Below are 7520 nucleotides of genomic sequence, written 5' to 3' on the forward strand. Positions count from 1 at the left end.
GTGTCAGGTCTGAATGTGGATTGTTGTGTCAGGTCTGAATGTGGATTGTTGTGTCAGGTCTGAATGTGGATTGCTGTGTCAGGTCTGATTGATTCAGTGCAGTTCTCTGCAGCATCCAGACACAGGTTGCTGCTGCTGTAGGCTAGAGCAGAACAAAACTAGCTTTCATATAGCCCCAGGAAGAATCTCTCTCCTTATCGGTAGTGTGTCCAGTGTATAGACATATCATCTCTGCACTGCAGTCTAAGTGAGTGACAGAATGGGACAGAGTAGGGGACATATCCTCAGTCTGGGTTTGGGCTGAGTTCTGCTGTGTGCTGGAACGATCTCTAACCCTGTCACCCTCACTGAGCGTCTCTGGGAGATAGCTAGCCTCGCTAGCCACGACGCTAATTCAATAAGGTTCCCAGTTAGCAGCACAGGCTGGTTGTCATGGAGCGGGACTACATTTGAGACTACTTTCTGCCTCCGCCTCACAGAGGCGAGAGGAAACTGTGATTTTGCAGTACTGTTTTCTGGAGTGTGAGCCAGGTAGTGCCGGGGGACGGAAGGTAGAGAGAGGAAAATGCTGACTCACTCCCGCTCTGCTCTACTGTCTTGGTCCATCTCCAACTTAGTCTGCTTCAGTTAGGAAAAGTGGAGGACATGTCCCGGTTGTATTCCCCTGTGTTATAATGTTACACAGCTGGAATAGTCTATAATGTTACAACAGTGGAATAGTTGTATAATGTACACATTGCGAATAGTGTATAAATGTAACACAGGAATAGTGTATAATGTAACACAGGGGATAGTGTATAATGTAAACACAGTGGAATAGTTGTATTATATAACACAGGGGAATAGTTGTATAATGAACACAGTAGGAAAGTAGTGTATAATTTGACACAGTGGAATAGTGTATAATTGTAAACACAGGGAATAGTGTATAATGTAACCACAGGGGAATTAGGTGTATAATGTTACACCAGTGAATAGGTCTATAATGTTACACGTGGAATAGTGTATAATGTAACACATGGGAATAGTGTATAATGTAAACACAGGGAGAATAGTGTTATAAGTTTAACACAGTGGGAATAGTGCTATAATGTAACACAGTTGGAAAGTGTATAATATAAAACACAGGTGGAAATAGTGTATAATGAAACCAGATGGAATAGTGTATAATGTTACACAGTGGAATAGTGATAATGTAACACAGGGAATAGATGTATATGCTAACACAGTGGAATAGTGTATAATGTAACACAGGGGAATAGTGTATAATGTAACACAGTGTAATAGTGTTATAATGTAACACAGGGGAATAGTGTAAATGTAACACAGTGGGAATAGGTATCAATGTTACACAGGGAATAGGTATAATGTAAACAGGAATAGTGTATAATATAACACAGGGAATAGATGTATGAATGTAACACAGTGGAATAGTGTATAATATAACACAGGGGAATAGTTGAAAAAAAAAAAATTGTAACACAGTGGAATAGTGTATAATTGTTACACAGGGAATACAACCGGGACATGTCCTCCCACTTTCCTAACGAAGCAGACTAAGCTTGGAGATCGACCAAGACAGTAGAGCAAGCGGAAGTGAGAGTCAGCATTTTCCTCTCTCTTACCTTCCGTCCCCCGGCACCTACCTGGCTCACACTCCAGAAAACAGTACTGCCAAAATCACAGTTTCCTCTCGCCTCTGTGAGGCGAGCAAAAGTAGTCTCAAATGTAGTTCCCGCATCCATACAACCAGCCTGTGCTGCTAACTGGAACCCTTATTGAATTAGCGTCGTGGCTAGCGAGGCTAGCTATCTCCCCAGAGACGCTCAGTGGAAGCGTGACCAGGTTGTAGAGATCGTTCCATCACACAAGCAGAACTCAGCCCAAACCCAGACTGAGGATATGTCCCCTACTTCTGTCCCATTCTGTCACTCACTTAGACTGGCAGTGCAGAGATGATATGTCCTATACCACTGGACACACTACCGATAAAGGAGAGAGATTCTTCCTGGGGCTGTCATATGAAAGCTAGGTTTTGTTCTGCCCGTAGCCTACAGCAAGCAGCAACACCTGGTCTGGCATGCTGCAGAGAACTGCACTGAACAAATCAGACCCTGACAACAGCCAAATCCACATTCAGAACCTGACACAACAATCCACATTACAGACCTACACAACAATCCACATTCAGACCTGACACAACAATCCACATTCAGACCTGACACAAAACAATCCACATTCAGGGACCCTGACCAACAATCCACATTCAGACCTGACACTACAATCCACATTCAGACCTGACACAACCAATCCACATTCAGACTGGACACAGCAATGCCACCATCCAGACCTGGACACAACAATCCATATTCAACCTGACCACAACAAATCCACATTCAGACCTGAACACAACAAATCACATTCCAGACCTGACACTACAATCCAATTCAACCTGACACAACAATCCCACATTCAGAACCTGACACAACGATCTCTATAACGATCACAGTCCTGACCACAGCAATCCACATTCAGACCTGACACTTACAATCCACATTCAGACCTGACACAACAATCCCACATTCAGAACTGACCACTACAATCCACATTCAGACCTGATAAAACAAATCCACCATCAGAACCTGACACAACAATCCACATTCAGACCTGACACTACTATGTCCACATTCAGACCTGATAAAACAAATCCACATTCAGACTTGACACAACAATCACATTGTCAGACTGACCACAAAACAATCCACATTCAGACCTGACCAACAACAACCACATTTCAGACCGGATTAAAACAATCCACATTCAGACCTGACACAACCAATCCACAATTCAGACCTGACACAACAATCCACATTCAGACCTGACGCAAACAATCCACATTCAGAACCTGACACTACAATCCACATTTCGACCTGACGCTTACAATCCACATTTCAGACCTGACGCAACAATCCACATTCAGACCTGACAACAACAATCCAATTCAGACCTGACGCAACAAGCCACATTCAGGACCTGACCACAACAATCCCACATTCAGACCTGACACCCAACAATTCCACATTCAGACCTGACACTACAATCCACATTCAGACCTGACACAACAATCCACATTCAAACCTGACACTACAATCCACATTCAGAACCTGACGCAACAATCCACATTGTCAGACCTGACACAACAATCCACATTCAGACCTGACGCAAACAATCCACATTTTCAGACCTGACACACAATCCACATTCAGACCTGACGCCTACAATCCAAATTCAAGACCTGACGCTACAATCCACCGTCAGAACCTCGACGCTACATCCACATTTCAGGACCTGACACAACAATCCACATGCAGATCTGACGGCTACAATCCCACATTCAACCTTGACACTAACAGTAGCTGGATGAAACCAGAAGAAACCGTGAGGCTGTAGCTAATCAGGAAGCTCCCAGAAGCAGCAGGGATGGCAAGTTGAGCTCTGTCAAGATGTGTGAATATATTAGTGTACTGCTCAACCTGGAGGGACTGATACCTTACCCCAGATGAGGGGTCTCCTGAGGTTATCTAGTAGAGACCAGCTCAGATTGATGTCTCCAGGCTGAGGGAATACATCTCTTATCTATGACAGAAGGAAAGGTTCCCAGCAGAACAGCGTGTGGATATCGTCCAGCCAGCCCACAGGGCAAGTCATTTTTGTTACACCAACCAAATTCCCTGTGAATATCAACCCGATGCACCTGCATGCTCCAACAGAGCAGCGTCACAAGCTCACCAAGAGAACCACTTCAACATGTTAAACAAGTGAATAAATGACTGACATTTATGTTAATGAATCACATACAGATTTGGCTGAATAATGTATTTTGCTCTCTCTCTTCTCTCTTCACAAACCACCTACAAGATATCAGAAAAGGAAGTGTGGTGAAGGGGCAGGAAAGCGAAATCACTTTGGATATACCGTCGATTCTTAGCTGCCGAGTCACATTATTCAGCATCTTTAATCATCCCGGTGCCCAGTCTGATCTTTGGTCACGCACCAGCCCTCAAACAGGGCATTACTCATCTTCACTCAAAGAGTCCACTCTAACACACTCCAGAAGAAACTAACGCGTGACAAACATGCAGACTTAGTTCCGAACCACAAGTCTTCCGACACACGAAAGTAGTTTTGCGTCGCATAAGAGCCCCTCACAGAACACTAAGTAAAACAGATGGTACCAGATACCGTAAACAAGCCTTAATACTGTAGTATTCTGATGTCCGTTGAACCAGGGGCAAAATGCGTTTTTGACAAAGCTAGTGTTTCTAGTGCTTTGCTGCCTCCGTGATTTGACAGCCAACCGATCCATCCTACGAAGGCGTCATGATATTTAGGACTGGTTAGAGAAGAGAGAGAGAGAGAGAGAGGGAGAGAGAAGCACAGGGACGTGTAATACTTCAACTGTGCCCGCTTCTATGCTTTCATAATCATTACTATTTCCACTGTGCTTTAGCAACATGCTAAACAAATCATAGGTATGTATACTCCAAGCCAATACAACCCCCTTATCGAATTTAATGATAAGAGAGAACAGGCGCCAAGAACCAGAGAGCAGAGACCGAAAGGGCAACAGCAAACCAGAGAGAAACGAGAAAGATAAGAACGACGCAGGAAGAAGCTCAGTTCAAAGACTGAGGACGAAGCTAACAGAAACAGAACACGAGACGACAGAAAACGAACAGAGACCGAGAGAGCAAGAAAGTAAGAACAAGAGAGCAGAAATGGTGGTAACTGTAACCTCCAATCAGATGATGCCACTCAAGGTAATATCACAGGTATTGCCATCCAGCGTGTCCAGCTTCATAAGCCATTCTGATACAGAAAACAAACATGAAACATCATCACTAACTTCTGAGTGGAACTATTACCCTTGATGAACAACGGAAATGAAATGACAAATCAAACTAGAAGATCCCGATTATCCAACTGCAGACACATACACAGCAACGACCTAGTTGCCAGGGGCATGTTTTCTGCTCTTCTCCTCCACATCACATCCAACATCATGTGCACCACACAGCCGATACCCCAAAACCCAAGACTGCACTACAATCCTAAACAAGCAACCCACTCTAAACACGACCCAAACTTCTCCACGTCGTGTATAAGCTCAGGTACAGCGCGCCTCCCTCAGTCCTATCGCAGCGGTACCTATCCATTACTGCCGCGAAAGTAACGTGCCGATGGGTGCATTATACAGGTATTACGACCTTCTGCCCTGTGACTGAATGCCGTCAACAACTCCCTTTACACCTTGCAGCGAACTATATCCATGCTCAAGCGCTCCAGACAACTATACATACTCGCACACTCGCTAATCGACGCAAACACGATCCTCAACACAGCGAACCCGGCCCGGCTAGCATCATAGAATTCAAACTTAACACACGCAGATACTTCGTATCTTTCATCTTAGCGATGTAGTCAGTGTGCATAGCAGGACAATGATCAATCTGAACCTAGAATAGATGAACAATGCAATACTTACCAAACGGTAGCCACGCCATCACACCACGCAACCACTTTCGTAAACATCCTGGCTAGCCCACCTCACCCGCACGGACGTCGACTAGAGGAGACAAGCGGCCCTGCCTCTGTCTAGCCATCCCGAACCGACCCTCTCATCACACTGGCATACTTGCGACACACTAGCACCCGATGCGCTGCATAATAATAACAATGAGCGCAATCAGTCTATCCAAATCGTCACCTCTCTAGTGCTAAACTACCATAGAGCAGAACAGCCCCGCGTGACAGGACGCTATTTCATCGTTCAGCAGTAACATAGCCAGCCTCCCAACCCTCTGCACTATCGTCGTTAGAACGCATCCTATGGCCCTCTCACATCTCTCTTCTACCGTATTCCTCTCTCATATCTCTCTACCTACTCTCTGAGGGTGTGAACTCTAGTGAATTAAGAATTTGGTTCACCAGACTTGCTAATTGCTCACCGACAAACAATGCTCAAAACATGCCTTCTCCAGAGCCAGACCATAGGATCATAGGAATGTTGAGGTGTCCTATTCGTCGCATGACGGAAGAAGTTTGCTTATGGGTTTGAACAGACGTACCTAGATGGGTACGTGACCTGGGTACTTAACCTGGCCCCCTTCTACCAACATAGAAAACAGCTCAGCCGTCCATGTGTGTGTTTGTGTGTGTATGTGCTGTGTAAGGTGGTCACTGCACTGTCCAGAAGCCACAACCACCACAAACCAAGCTTGATTGAATTGGTCGCCCACGGGCAACAACAGATGGGCTCACATACCCTCAGAGAACCCTGCCAACACCACAATCACGATTGCTCTGGCAGACTCTATCATTCACACACACGACACACACCACACACAACACGACACACACACACACACACACACACACCACACACACACAACACACACACACCACACACACACACACACACACACACACACACACACACACACACACACACACACACACACACACACAACACACACAGGGCAACCTTGTCCTTGTCCTTTGCTGGTTTTTAAACACCACACTCCAATGAACAACACATGTTCTATTCCCTGGACTCATTACAGCCTGTAATAACAAACAGACAAAAACAGGGTTTACTGCGGGATTTGTTGTACACAGCAACCATGTCACACCGCTGTGGTGGCCTAGGACTGGGAGACTGGCAAGCAACCTTAACTGTGTGTGTTCGGTTGTGTGTGTATGTGTGTGTATGCATGTGTGTTCGTGTGTGTTCAGTGTGTGTGTATGTGTGTGTATGTTGTGTTGTATGTGGGTTCATGTGTTATGTGTGTGTTTCGTGTAATATGTGTGTGTTCGTGTGTGGTACTGTGTGTGTTCGTGTGTGTGGCATGTGTGTGTTCGTGTGGTGTGTATGTGTGTGTCGTGTGTGTGTATGTGTTGTTCGCTGTGGTGTGTGGCTGTGTTCGTGCTGTGTGTGTGTGTTCGTTGTGTGTGATCCTGTGTGTGTATGTGTGTGTACATAATAAAGGAATCCACAAAATCAAATAACCGTCAGTCTCAATCCACCACATCCAGCCTAATGTCGGGTTCCACATCTGCGCGGTGGAAGGGCGGCCGAGCTACAGTGATGTTTGTCAGACCGTAGACATCAACAACAATTTCTCCTCACGAACCGTCTGTTGGCCTACAAAAACTATTATGACTTCACACTACGAAAGGGGAGACTCTCACGAACACGATCGTGTTTCTCCGTTTTGCCTCTACACTCCCATGGGACTCTCTCATGGGTGTCATGGGACTTCTCTGAACGTAACCCATAAATGGAAGTATGGAGGTAATAAAAGGGGATTAAATATGTGTCCAAAGAAACCAAAAATATTTCCAGAGCTTTCTTAAGTCTCCTAGATATAGGACAGACACTTCTAAAACCTCATTCCTTATGATGTATTATTTGACTTCTTTTTGCCATTTAATGAATGTATTATCAATGCGTTTCTAGG

At 45.1% G+C, this 7520-nt stretch overlaps 1 pseudogene; it reads left to right on the forward strand.

Moving 5' to 3' along the window:
* Window positions 1–7520, forward strand: part of LOC111980852 (ankyrin-2-like) — a 371288-nt pseudogene that overhangs the window by 234120 nt on the left and 129648 nt on the right.

This window comes from Salvelinus sp. IW2-2015, linkage group LG3 (assembly GCF_002910315.2).
Source record: "Salvelinus sp. IW2-2015 linkage group LG3, ASM291031v2, whole genome shotgun sequence".
Lineage (NCBI taxonomy): Eukaryota > Metazoa > Chordata > Actinopteri > Salmoniformes > Salmonidae > Salvelinus > Salvelinus sp. IW2-2015.